Source organism: Danio rerio, chromosome 3, assembly GCF_052040795.2.
Source record: "Danio rerio strain M-AB ecotype USA chromosome 3, GRCz13ab, whole genome shotgun sequence".
In the NCBI taxonomy this organism is placed as follows: Eukaryota; Metazoa; Chordata; class Actinopteri; order Cypriniformes; family Danionidae; genus Danio; species Danio rerio.
In genome coordinates this window covers 6587544-6602500 of record NC_141023.1, presented here as the reverse complement: position 1 = coordinate 6602500, position 14957 = coordinate 6587544, and the positions used below count along the sequence as shown (strand labels likewise).

Here is a 14957-nt window from a genome sequence, read left to right as displayed (position 1 = left end):
TCGTATTAGATCAAATTTCTATAAATGATCAGTCCAGGAGATGGTGCTGATGGACAACAGTATTAGTTCAAAGATGATAAAAGCAGGTAAAATCGATTAAACTATCGTTTCAAAGCTGTCCAAATGTGACTGTTTACACGCATCAGCTGCCGACCGGAAGTTCCCAGCATTATCTTTGCGCATACACGCAAAGCATAATGGGTAATTTTGCGTTCTAAGAAAAACGTCTATACCGTTCCTATGGTAAATGTCACTTTTTTTATAAATTTTTTTTGTTTTGTGTTTAGTACAACAGTATCCCCAGCAGAAAAGAGCTATATTGTCTTTTAAAATTGTAAGTAAATCTGTGTTTCTGAAACTAATGAAAACAGCAGAAGTCAATAATTCATTGGAATTATTCAGCCTGACATGTTTACTGCTCCACAATATTTTAAATGTTTCTCAAAATAAAATATTTTGTGTTCAAAAGGGAAAAGTTTTAGTTTTTTACCCAGACATAATCACAATACCGTCAAAAAATTCCGATACCGTGATATTTTATATCCAAGGTTATCATATCATCAGAATCTTATAGCGGCCCATGCCTACACTGGAGAAACCATTTACATGTTCTCAGTGTGGGAAGAGTTTCAGATGATCAACTATATATATATATATATATGTCAAGGCCAGTAAACAGAAAAAACCCAAATGCAGGTGAAGACAATGATTTATTGTGGAAGGCAAAAATTCTAACAGATCAGTTCATTAGCCAGAATGCAAAATTGAAAAAAAAATCTTCTAAAGGCAATGTCTCAGTCTCAAGGGAAAAATGCACAAAACCTCAGTTCGACAAATGGAAAAAAAATGCTCTTCAGCAAGCAGTCCTCTCAGCCTGATCAAGAAAGAACAAAAAATATTATAGTCCAAAAAAAATGAACGACAAAAAATGACAAAAAAATACTTGCAGACTTTGATGGAGGGGAAGAGAATGACTGGAAATAACCAGGAACAAAAAATAGACTGGCCAGTAGAAACAGAGGCAGGTGTAATTGTCAGAACCACGCCAGTGTCCAGGACATCAAAAACTCAGGCAGCACAAGAGCAAAAACTTCGAGCAAGCCAGGGACTACACAGAAAGGCTGGGAAGGTAGGGAGAGAGTCCTGGAGTCAAACAGAAAAAGGTTAACTAAAAACATTAAGTTTACCTATAGTTGATGTTGCAGGGTCAGAAGCAAACAACAATCTGGCACTGAACAGCAGAAACCCAGAGAATAAATAGGGGAGCTAATGAGGAGAAAATAAGCAAAGACAGGTGAAGCAAATCAACTAAAATTATGAGAACGAGGAGGTGGAGAGAAACAATCAGAAGCACAAACAAAGGAACATGTGGCTAATACAAACAGAACAGATAGAACCAGCCGATCAGCCAGGAGTCCTGACAGTACCCCCCCCTCCAGGATCGCCACTGGGCGATCCCAAGGGAGGAGACTGTCGTCTGTGAAATTCCCTAATCAACGACTGGTCCAAAATATTGCGAGCCGGGACCCAACATCTCTCCTCCGCACCATACCCCTCCCAATCTACAAGGTACTGGAATCCACGTCCTCTACGCCTGCATTCTAACAATCTCCTAACTGTGAACGCTGGAGAGCCCTCAATGAGACGGGGGGGAGGGGGGGAAATAGGAACAGAAGGATTAAGAGAGCTACGAAAAACAGGTTTAATTCGGGATACATGAAATACTGGATAGACACGACGAAGGGAAGTTGGGAGCCTGAGACGTACCGCCGCCGGACTGAGGACCTTGACAATAGGGTATGGCCCAATGAACCGCGGAGCCAGTTTACGGGCTGGCACCTTAAGTGGCAGGTCCTTTGTGGAAAGCCATACCCTCTGCCCACAAATGTACCTAGGAGCCGGAGTCCGACGACGGTTAGCGGAGGTTCTGACACGTCTTTCAGCCTGAAGGAGGGCTTCTCTAGCCCTTTGCCAGGTGCGACGGCACCTTTGGATAAGAGCCTGGACAGAGGGAACCGCAGCCTCAGGCTCCTGTGAAGAAAAAAGAGGTGGCTGATAACCCATGCAACACTGAAATGGGGAGAGACCAGTAGAAGAATTGGGTAAAGAATTATGGGCATATTCGGCCCAGGTAAGCTGCTGGCTCCAGGAGGAGGGGTTGTGAGAGACAAGACAACGAAGCATCTGCTCTAGGGCCTGGTTGGCCCGCTCGGACTGCCCGTTGGTCTGTGGATGGAAGCCTGACGACAGACTGGTGGAAGCACCAATCTGCCGGCAGAACTCCCTCCAGAAATTGGAGACGAACTGGGGTCCCCTGTCAGAGACCACATCCACCGGAAGGCCATGTATCCGGAAGACGTGGTCTACCACCACCAGTGCCGTCTCCTTAGCAGAGGGAAGCTTAGCTAGGGGAATAAAGTGGACCGCCTTAGAAAAGCGATCCACCACTGTAAGAACAACCGAATTACCATTAGAAAGGGGAAGGCCGGTTATAAAATCCAGAGATATGTGGGACCAAGGGCGGGTGGGGATGGGAAGGGGTTGAAGCAGACCAACAGGAGGTTTATTGGATGACTTATTCTGAGCACAGACCGAGCAGGCAGCAACAAACAGACTGACCTCTTTGGCCATGGAAGGCCACCAAAACCTTTGACGGATAGATGCCAATGTCCTCCTAACTCCTGGGTGGCAAGTGAGTTTAGATGAGTGGCTCCACTGTAGGACAGAAGAACGAAGCAATTTGGGAACAAACAACAGATTCGCTGGGCATCCCTCAGGCACCTTAGCTCCCTGAAGAGCCTCTCTGACCTGTGATTCAATGTCCCAGACAACAGCCGCCACCACCCGCCCAGGGTGGATAATAGGCTTGGGTGTGAGGCTGTCCCCTGGGCCATCGAATTGCCGGGAAAGAGCATCTGGCTTTACATTTTTGGAACCAGGACGGTAAGACAAAATAAAATTAAAGCGCCCAAAAAATAATGCCCAGCGAGCCTGCCGTGAGTTTAATCTCTTGGCTGAACGAACATATTCAAGATTCTTATGATCTGTCCAGACCAAGAATGGCTCTGAAGTCCCCTCCAGCCAATGGCGCCACTCATCCAAAGCCAACTTAACCGCCAATAACTCCCTGTTACCTATATCATAGTTCCGTTCAGCTGGGGATAGACGATGGGAGAAGTAGGCACAAGGGTGTACCTTGCCATCTGCTAGGGACCTCTGTGAAAGGACCGCCCCAACCCCAACCTCCGAGGCATCCACCTCCACAATAAATTGCCTCTCAGGATCTGGGAAAGAAAGAACAGGAGCAGAAGAAAAGCATGTCTTAAGCCTTTCAAAAGCAGCCTGAGCCTGAGAAGACCACTGAAAGGGAGTTTTTGTGGAGGTGAGTGCAGTCAAGGATGCAGCAATTTGACTATAGTTGCGGACAAAACGACGATAAAAATTTGAAAAGCCTAAGAAACGCTGCAGAGCCTTGCGAGAATCAGGAGTTGGCCAGTTGGAGACGGCCCTTACCTTGGCTGGATCTACACGGATACCCTCTGCAGAGACAATGAACCCCAGGAACGGAACCGACCTAGTATGGAACAAGCACTTCTCAGCCTTGATGTACAGCTGATTCTCCAGCAGCCGTTGCAACACCTGTCTGACGTGCTGAATGTGCTCCTGGAGAGAATGGGAAAAGATCAAAATATCGTCTAGATATACAAATACAAACTTGTTCACCATATCTCTCAGCACATCATTGACCAGGGTCTGGAAGACAGCCGGGGCATTGGTTAACCCAAAGGGCATTACCCGGTACTCAAAGTGCCCAGTGGGAGTGTTGAAGGCTGTCTTCCACTCGTCCCCCTCACGTATGCGGACCAGGTGGTAAGCGTTGCGGAGGTCTAACTTCGTGAAGAATCCTGCACCCTGCAACAACTCAAAGGCTGAAGACATTAAAGGTAGGGGGTACCTGTTTTTAATTGTAATATCATTCAGCCCTCGATAATCGATGCAGGGTCGCAGGGACCCATCCTTCTTCTCCACGAAGAAAAACCCCGCACCCGCTGGGGAGGAGGAGGATCGGATGAGGCCGGCTGCCAGAGAGTCGCTAATGTACTTGTCCATAGCTACACGCTCAGGACCAGAGAGGGAGTACAACCTGCCCCGAGGAGGAGAAGTTCCTGGGAGCAGATTGATGGCACAATCATAAGGTCGGTGCGGTGGGAGAGATATGGCCCGGGATTTGCTAAAGACCAGACGAAGATCATGGTAGATCACTGGAACACCCGACAGGTCAGCTGCCTCCACCTGAGAAACAGAAAGCACAGAGCCAGGAGACAAGGCAGCACCCAAACAATGTTTAAGACAAAAAGGACTCCAGGACAGGACAGAATTTTTGGCCCATTCAATATGAGGATTGTGTTTTATCAGCCAGGGGTGTCCTAACACAATGGAATTACAGGGGGACTCTAGCAGATAAAACACAATCTCCTCACGGTGGTTGCCAGAAATAATGAGACTTACTGGGACAGTAGTGAGAGAAATGAGGGCAAGATGTGCTCCATTTAGGGCTCGAGCAGTCAAGGGAGTCTGTAGAGGAGTTGTAGGAAGCCCCCATTTGGCAGCCAGAGCAGAGTCCATGAAATTCCCCTCTGCTCCAGAGTCGACCAAGACAGCACATGGGTGATAGGAGTTACCCCACTGAACAGTGGCAGGTAGGAGAGTGCGTGCTAAGGGGGGATCATTGACAGGAGTTACGCTCACCAATACCCCCCTGGCTACTGGCGAGCATTGCCTTTTACCGGACATGTTGAAGCAAAATGGCCAGATCCGCCACAGTAAAGGCATAGCCTATTGGTTATGCGGCGCTTCCTCTCCTCCGCTGAGAGTCGGGTACGGCCAATCTGCATGGGCTCAGACTCTTGGAAAGTATCAAGACTGGTGGGGGAAAGAGGATCTTGGGACCCTCCTTGTTTCCAAGCAAAACGAGCCATACGGTTGCGCTGACGTAGTGCCAAACGATTATCCACCCTGATGGCCAGGTCCACCAGACCATCAAATTCAGTAGGGAGCTCTTGAGCTGCTATCTCGTCTTGGATTTCATCTCTGAGTCCATGCAAAAATTGGTCCCATTGTGCTGCTGCATTCCATCCACATGAGGCTGCCAGAGTTCGAAACTGAATGGAATAATCAGAAACAGAGCGATCCCCCTGTCGAAGAGAAACCAAAAGTCTTGCTGCCTCACGCCCATGAACAGAGCGGTCAAAAACTTTGATCATCTCTTTTTCAAAATCATTAAAGTTGAAACAGTAAGGAAATTTGGCTTGCCATACTGTGGTTCCCCACTCACGAGCCCGGCCAGTCAGAAGGGTGATCACGTAGGCTACCTTGGCTTCTTCAGAAGAAAATGTGGCTGGTTGGAGGGAGAATACCACTGAGCACTGGGTCAGGAAGGCTCGACAGACAGAAGGGTCTCCATCATAGTGAGGTGGGGGGTTCGCTCTGGGCTCTGGGGAACGATGGACAGGAAGGAGAGTTGAGTGGGCTGACATCTGCTCAGTACGGAGCTGCAGAAGCTGAGCGGTTAGGTCTTCGATCTGGGAGCCCATCATTTCCAAGACCCGGTTAGATGAGGTGAGCTGACTTTCATGGCGACCTAATAGAGCTCCCTGCTGGGCCAGGGCTGCTCTCACAGTATCTTCATCTGCTGGGTCCATATTGGCCAGATTGTTCTGTCAAGGCCAGTAAACAGAAAAAACCCAAATGCAGGTGAAGACAATGATTTATTGTGGAAGGCAAAAATTCTAACAGATCAGTTCATTAGCCAGAATGCAAAATTGAAAAAAAAATCTTCTAAAGGCAATGTCTCAGTCTCAAGGGAAAAATGCACAAAACCTCAGTTCGACAAATGGAAAAAAAATGCTCTTCAGCAAGCAGTCCTCTCAGCCTGATCAAGAAAGAACAAAAAAATATTATAGTCCAAAAAAAATGAACGACAAAAAATGACAAAAAAATACTTGCAGACTTTGATGGAGGGGAAGAGAATGACTGGAAATAACCAGGAACAAAAAATAGACTGGCCAGTAGAAACAGAGGCAGGTGTAATTGTCAGAACCACGCCAGTGTCCAGGACATCAAAAACTCAGGCAGCACAAGAGCAAAAACTTCGAGCAAGCCAGGGACTACACAGAAAGGCTGGGAAGGTAGGGAGAGAGTCCTGGAGTCAAACAGAAAAAGGTTAACTAAAAACATTAAGTTTACCTATAGTTGATGTTGCAGGGTCAGAAGCAAACAACAATCTGGCACTGAACAGCAGAAACCCAGAGAATAAATAGGGGAGCTAATGAGGAGAAAATAAGCAAAGACAGGTGAAGCAAATCAACTAAAATTATGAGAACGAGGAGGTGGAGAGAAACAATCAGAAGCACAAACAAAGGAACATGTGGCTAATACAAACAGAACAGATAGAACCAGCCGATCAGCCAGGAGTCCTGACAATATATATATATATATATATATATATATATATATATATATATATATATATATATATATATATATATATATTTTTTTTTTTTTTAACAGCAAATGGATACATTTTTTAATAAGTTGTTAATGCTTCCAAAGGTTATCCAACAATGACTGATGCAACAAAAATTAGACGGTTGATTAAATGACAATTTAAAATATTGTTTATTACCAAACACTGATGACACATTTGACCCTAAATTAAAGCAAATAAAATAAATTTATATAAAAAGACTAATCTGTTTAAGGTCTGGCATTACAAGATGAAATAAATGTGCAAAACATGAACAAAAATATAAACAGCACAACTTCCAGCAAGTCCAAACTAATTGTAAAACTTTCAGGTGATGGAATATGCTGGTCGTGTTGCCAGACTTGGTTTTCACAAACCATTGACATACTTTTTTCATACTAAGTTTTTTCTTCCGTCAAATAAGCACAGCAGGGCTACTAACTCAAATCAATCGCTCTACAGAAAATACGCATTTTTAATGCTGTGCTGTATCACAAACCTCTGTCAACATTTTTAAAACAAATCATTATTACTTGAGAATCTGATTTTATCCCAGTGCTGCACTTTCATTTTCTCCGTCTCACTCGTGCTGAGTTCAGGTGAGCAAGTGTTTTGAATAAGTTGAACTCCTCAGTTTAGTGTACAGTGTCAAACTGGCACAGAAATATCAGCATAAGCTTTGCTAAATTCAGGGCTCAACAATAAGGACTGCCCGGTGGCCCGGGACCAGCGTGAAAGACGCTCGGGACAGTAGACTGAATTGTTACTGGCCCCTATCTGCCAGTAACGGTGAGCATGCAATTTTTTTCGTAACATGGTAACAACAATTACACCGAAAAGATGGCAACATCTAACTATGAGGCTAAAAGAAAACGTCAGTTTCTAAAGTCTTGGAAGCAGACAATTACATGGGTACTAAATTAAAAAACTGGGAGAAAAAATAAAAGAGTTGTCGGTTTGGCAAGCCATTTTTATAAAAATAATTTAGAATTGCACTAAAATACCAGCAAATTTTTCATACTGCTCTTTCGTTTGCATAAAATCAAACTAATTTTGTTCATTATACATTTATTAACATTTTTAAATGTTTCAATTCTAGATTCATACATTATTTTGCCACATTATTCAAAATATGTGGCTAAGAACTAGCTATTAACCTTTTTTTTTTTTTGTGGGGCCAGTGAAAATTTTGGCAGGGCAAGTAAAAACCTCAACCACTGGACCAATCGGCCCAGTAGAAAAAGTCCTTAGCGTTGAACCCTGTAAATTGCTGGTCAAATGTAGGTCTTTTTATAATAGAAGCATTAAACGTGCATGTTACGGTGATGAGAGATAAACCGTATATATGTTGACTTATTTGAAGTAGGCTATAGGCTAGGCTTATAGCATATATTTTGTATAAATAAGTTTATAAAAATTTAGCCAATATAAATCACAGAGTTTTTTTTTTGATGCAGCAATTACAGTGGAGCATAAATAAATCCTCATTGTTCGTGAAAGGAAACAAACGCTGCACATTTGACTGCGGTCAGGCCAGACGCCAAGTCAAAAAGAACAGTCAGTCTAGCCGCCAAGGTATTTCTGCAGTCGCTCATACACTGTGTATTACAGTAGAGCGCTAAAAACTAAACACAAATATTGTCTCTGCTAACACATGTTTGTCATGATAGTTCAGCGTCTCACTGACTGATGATAAAATATCAAATAATACAGAAAAGACAACAAATGAATGCAAATAAATATCCAGAATTTCGAAACTGCTTTATCCGTAATTACAAAGTAAAAGTCATTAAAATCTTTTAAACGATACTGCTGTCACTGTATTCAAAAAGGTATAACAATAAAATAAATTGATTTCACAAGCAGCTACACCTTAGATTGTAGACATTCGCACAGTGTAAACTAAATCTTTTTCATGGCCATCTGATGTATAATTACAAAATAAGAGCCCTTTAAACCTTACACAAAACACCATGAATATATTTATATATAAAACTATTGGATATCACAGGCCAGTTTTACCTCAGATTGATAGTGGACATTACCACAGTGTAATCTAAACTCATCTGATGCTGAATTATAAAATAAGAGCCCTTTAAACCCTTTAAATAAAAACACTGTTTGGCCCTGATATATATATATATATATATATATATATATATATATATATATATATATATATATATATATATATATATATGCTTTTTTTCTATATTTATTATGTTTTTTTGTCCTGTCTCTGTAATTCTGTTGCACTGTAGAAGCTCTGTCACGAAAACAAATTCCTCATTTGTACGAACATACCTGGCAAAAAAGCTCTTTCTGATTCTGATTCCAATATATAAATAAAACATGATATCACAGGCCAGTTTACCTTAGATTGATAGTGGACATTACCACAGTGTCAAATAAACACTTCTCATGAGTATATGTTTCTTACCTTATTTATGTTTCTTACCTTCTTTATCAGTTCATATTTTCTGAGTGTATCACACAAAACCAAGATAAGCGTGTTAAGAAGCAAATGTCACCCCATCCTGACTGAAATATAACGTTAGCCCTGACTCCGTTACATGAAAGCAAGTTAAAAATTAAGCTAATGCAAAGCTAAATTAAGTTTCTACATTCTAAAGCTCTTAATGTAGTTTAAACATTTTTAAGAAAATATAAAGTCAACCCAAAACACTTCATAAAAGGTGCACTACCAAATCAAACCACCTATTTCTCCTGACTGAACAACCGCATTTCTTCTGAACCGACAGGCAGCCAATCAGCTTTCTCAGAGCCAGCTACAGGCAGCCAATCAGCTTTCGCTAATCAGCGTGCAGGCAAAGCTTATTATTCTGAGGCGGAGATCGGAGAGAGCAGCACTTTGCTGTTTGACGTTTTATGTGTTTAATTCCTCTTCTGTTACGGGTGTTGTTCGTCTGTTCAGAGTAAGTGTATGATATCTGACAATAGTAGCGTTCGCAGACTTGCGGGAATTATCTTGCGGTTTGAACCGCTTTAACATATGTGCTCAATGCTAATATACTCTCTTGTTTTTAGCTCGATGCTACGCTGTAAACACTCTTGTAATGTCTTACTCACGGGTTATCTGGACACCTTTCATTTGTGTCTCCATCTAATTCATTCACTAAGAGGTAGTTTAATGCTGATTATATTGAATATTGACTGTTTAACTGAACATATGCTTGTGTAAACTCTTGAAGAGACGCAAACGCTTTATTTTGCAGTAAAACAGAATTTGGGATTAGTATAATAATAAAAAACACTTAATTCATTAAAATATTGAGAGATAAATGTAAGCAATCAGAGACATGATCACGCTGCACACATGACATGTAGAATCGGCCACTCAAGACTTACACACACATTTATTGAACAGGGGAGAAACACCTATTTGTAGCTTGTGTGAGAATATTTTGATGATAAAACATATTTTAATAGGATGCATTTTTAAAATGATATTAGAGAGTGTTTTAATCCAGGAAATATTTTAAGGAAAATGTGTTTTCTGGGGAAATTCTACAATATTTATCATCGATTAGACTGAAAGACTTTATAAGACTTTTTATCAGTGTTGTTGTTTGTATGTTTTTAATACAATTATTGATGTTTAAGAAACAGTTATGATTGTAAATTAAATGCTGAATATTTAATGCAAGTGTTTTCGTGAATATAGCCAATGCTGCTAATATGGCATTAAAATATTAAATAATAAATATAAGCAAAACTAATGTGTTTGTTAGAAAAAAAATTAAGTATTTTTAATATTGGCTGATTTGTCCCTACTCCTACAGTGAAGCTCTTTCTCCTTCTGCAGTTCAGCTATAAATGCAGGAATATTCCCATCAGGCTCAAGTGAAGAGTTTACTGAAGGACAGCGAGAACATGAGTGATCCAAAACCCTGCAGAATTAAACCTGAAGATACTGAACAACAAATAGGTTGGTGTTTATTCCTGATTCTTCATTAATAAGCCTGAAGAACAATAATTATCAAAAGCATTATCTGAGTTATTGAACAAGCACAAAAAGGAAATGATTTTATATAAAGACAGAGAAAAGTAAAGGTAATAAATAGGGACTGAAGCTCAGTTGTCTTTTATTCCCATGTTTTAATTAAATGATCAGTAAAAGGAGATTTGTTTAACATTTAACCCTCTGTCTGGGGTCTGAGGAAACATGTTGGTATTCCCTGACATTTGTGCTGTTTTCATGTTCTTAAACTTAACGCATGACCCTGCATTTTCAGTCTGATGCATTTGCGTGCGTATGAATGGAAGTCTTTGGGAAGAAAAGTCATGTGTGACTGCAGCTTTACAAAGATATTAGAGTTAAACAAGACTTTTACATTTATTTGTCAGGCAAATATTTTCCATTCCAATTCACATAATTAAACAAAATCAGCCAACGCAGAAATGCACAACATCAATTACCCAAAGATTCCTTTAAGATTTCGAGATTAATACCCGACCGTGTAGAAGAGCGTTGCAGCATAACCTGATGCAGAGCTCAGAGACTCAACACTGAACAGGATATCCTGACTACAGAATCCCACAGATACTCAAATCACAACAAACCATCATAAATTCAAGACAATAAAATCTTCATCAAGCACCTTGCCTGGTCAGGAGTTGATGTGAAGAACATTTACCCTGGAGTGGAGCATTTGGCAAAGATCTTATCAAAGCCGAAACCCAGATCAACATATACAAATTGTGAAATATTATAGTGAAATTAGGACCACTTTACCAATCACACAGGGACATTTAAAATGACAACAAACGTGAGTATAGTGCCACAAGGTACACCATATTAAACATGGACATTCTGTGTGGAATGTGTGTGAGCTGCTCTGGTGGAGATGGTAAAGTCCAGGGCTGAGAGGGGGGCTCAGGATGCACGATCGAGACAGTTGAACAACTGCTTTCCTCGCTGATCTTCTTTTTAGATTCAAAAGTTTATTGTTTTAGTGTCTGACCATACACGTGGTCTTGGCTCATGGAATTTCCTTACAGCTCTCTGGGTTTGATATTAGGTAGATTCACACACACACACACACACACACACACACACACACACACACACACACACACACACACACACACTATACTCCATATACAATGTAGAAACTAAGCTTTTTTTTTTTGCACTGTAACTGATGATCTACAGAATTAAAATTACAGAATTAACCACTTAAACTCTGCGTGCCCGGTACCGGGGACAAAATTACGTCATCGGAGGAATAACTATAGGTTTAAAGAGCCCATATTATACATGAAATAGGGTCATATCTTGGTTGTAAGGGTCTCCAACAACAGTCTAATATGCATGCAAGGTCAAAAAACACTTTCATGGTCTTATAATCTGCATTTATTTTTACCTAATTATCCCAGCGACTCCTGTATGAATCGTCCAGTGATTCATTTGTTCCCAAACCCCTCCTTAGCGTGAAGCTAATCTGCGCTGATTGGACCAATGACAGCCTGTTGCGATTGGTCGACTGCCTTCAGTCAGAGAGTGAAAAGCCAAACAGCTAATCAGCAATATAAAAGTAATCACAGTTCATACACGCTCGATAGTGTAGGCGTGGATTTTAGCTGCCACACACACACAAAAACACACACACACCTCCGGACGACAACGCTTCCGCCCGCACCCGCCAGGTTTTAGCCTGAGAACCCGCTCCGTTTTCTGCCCGCCGCGCCCGATCCCGCTAGAGTGGGGGAGAACACAACCAAAAGTCACCCAGCTATACAGTCCAGACAGCCAAGATGTCTGTATAAACACACACACACAGCACCAAGCACACAAAGCTCTCGCTCTCTCTCTCTCTCTCTCTCTCTCTCTCTCTCTCTCTCTCTCTCTCTCTCTCTCTCTCTCTCTCTCTCATACGAGCGCGTGCGCACTAACACACACACACACACACACACACAAGCACCAAGCAGACTCTCTCTTTCTCATTCGCATAACAATATCCGTGATATTGCTAGACAGCCCGCTCCCGTCCCAAATTAAACCTGTTACCGACCGCTCCCGCGATTTATTCGGAAATTTATTCCCGCGCCGCAGAAATCTGGCGCGGGGACAGCCGCGTGGCAGACCTCTACCACGGAGCTCCATAAACAAAGCAGCACGCGTCGCGTTTTTAACGTGACTGCACGCGATAAGAGAATATAGCCAGTTAACCTGATACAGTACACGCGGTTACAAGTTACAAATACAAATACATTTGCAAGCTAGAGTCAACGAGGCAACTTTAATCGCACGTACTTACACTTAAGAAATGGAAACCCATCCTGACGTCCATCAGTAAGTTACTCTTTACTGATCCTTCCTTTAACAAACGCTGATGAAGTATTCTTTGTAGCATGTAGTTTGCAGAAGTTTCCAGTAGTTTCCAACTGCTTGGTTATAATGCTGATGTTTCATCTTTGGGTAGAGACTCAATATAATATCCATCTGCAGTGTGACTTCAATCGACCGGCGTGTTTGTGTGTGTGTGTGTGTGTGTCTGGGTTTCTGCGTCAGAGGGCGGGGCCTCAGGTTTGAAATCTCCCGGGTTTGCGCGTGCACGTGAATAACTTGGTTTCGTTCGTACGTCATGGCGAAACACCTAATGAATCGGTATCAAGGCGACTCGTTTGAAGCACTATGAGTCGACTCTTTTATAGATGAATCAACCGTTTTAAACACTGTATTCTTACAGATTTAAGCCTTAGCTGGATACTTCACTTCACTTAGAGCTGTGTTACACATTACATGGAGGGGAATTTTCAAAAACCCATAATATGGGCTCTTTAAGAGGTCTGTCTGCATCAATAACACCATATGACCTACTGGGTGAAAGCTTAAAATGTCTATTTTCAACTGATGCACATCACTTTAATATTTGTTGTACTGTAACAAAGTTATTTACACTTAATTTACACTCGATGTATAATATCTCAACCCCCCCGATTATGTTCTTTGTTCAGTATGCATATTTTTCACATCGCTAATATTAGACACACAATGGCAAGTAATACATCGAATTAAAGCTCTCATTCCCAATAATAAGGATCCATCGTTATTTTTATTGATTTACAGTCACATATCTTTGAATGAATCATAAAGTATAAACTCGTTTTTTTGTAAACATACAAGGGAAATTATTGATCATTTGCTCCATGAGCTGCCGGAGCTAGCACAGATAGCCAAACAAGCTACATCATCTTTTACCTGAGGTTGTCCTCTGCAAAATGAGTCAATTTTCAGCGTTTTCTGAGGAAGTGGGCATCAGTAAACCCCTGCTGTGTCTTGTAAATGCATAATGCAACAAATTAGGGTCATGATATTCCAAAATTCGGGAAAATATGATAGCTTCAACCTATGAAGCTTCAACCCAGATGAATTACATATCACTGGAAAGGAGAGATTCTCCGCTTTACGCTGATGTATCGTGAGCCTTGATCAGCCAATCAGTGACTGAGATATTGCATGACAAACAGGAAGAGGGGTGTCTAAAACAGTGCATAAAAGTCACAGATCAGACGCAAAAAAGTTGTGATTTCCCACCCTTCGGTTGAACTAACATAATTATTGCATACTACATGATAAAAACAAATGTCTTTTTTCTAGTGTTTCCTGACAAATGCTGGTAACAATCAAAACAGTCTGCAGTTTGATGGAGCATACAGGGCCTGAGTTATACACCTTTCTAAATCCGGCTTTAGAACAAAAAAAACTAAAAGCGGTTTGTGTTGAGGTGTTTCATCATAGGACAGACAACATATATAATAATATTTATCACTTTCAGCAGTTCCTTTTGTAATTTCAAAGGGTTTTCTGTAAAATTACCAGGGCTCGAAATTGCGACCATTTTGGTCGCATATGCGCCCGAAATTTTATCTATGCGACCTTAAAATATATTTGGGAGCATTTCTGCGAGTGCTTAAAATTGTTATGTGCGACCAGTTTTTACTGTAAAATGTTCACCACATGCGCGGATTCGGGAGACATTCACGCAGAATGCATCTCTGCACTTGAAACGTGAAACGCAGCGCTCAGGAATGGTTTAAAACAGTTGTCATGTCATCTTGCTGCAGTAAACAAATCCAAGTCCGTAATGCTTGCCCCGCCTTCACGCTCTTCTTATTGGCCCACTGCTCTAGCACTGAACGCGAATGATTGGTTAATATCAGCTGTCAATCACTCAGTCAGCGCTTCTGGCTTGGGATGACAGAGAGAGCTACTACCGCGAAAAATTGTAAAGCGCTGAAGAGGAGAATGAAGATAACACTGACAGATTTTGTTTTAGAAACCATGACATCTAAAGTTATAAATACTGAAACATCTTAGTAGTGATCATGTGCTGAATGTTAATCCACTATCTACACTTTTCCAAGAGTAGAAGACTTCCATTGGCTTCAAGTCCGCTATGTAAAG

The 14957-nt window shown here is 41.5% G+C and overlaps 1 protein-coding gene across 1 annotated transcript in view; it reads left to right on the top strand.

Moving 5' to 3' along the window:
• The window catches only part of LOC147845483 (uncharacterized), a 30029-nt gene that overhangs the window by 12575 nt on the left and 2497 nt on the right, over positions 1 to 14957 (top strand). The window contains exon 6 of the mRNA XM_087245480.1: positions 10330 to 10475. The gene's annotated coding sequence lies outside the window, so the exon portion shown is untranslated. The remainder of the gene's footprint in view (positions 1 to 10329; positions 10476 to 14957) is intronic.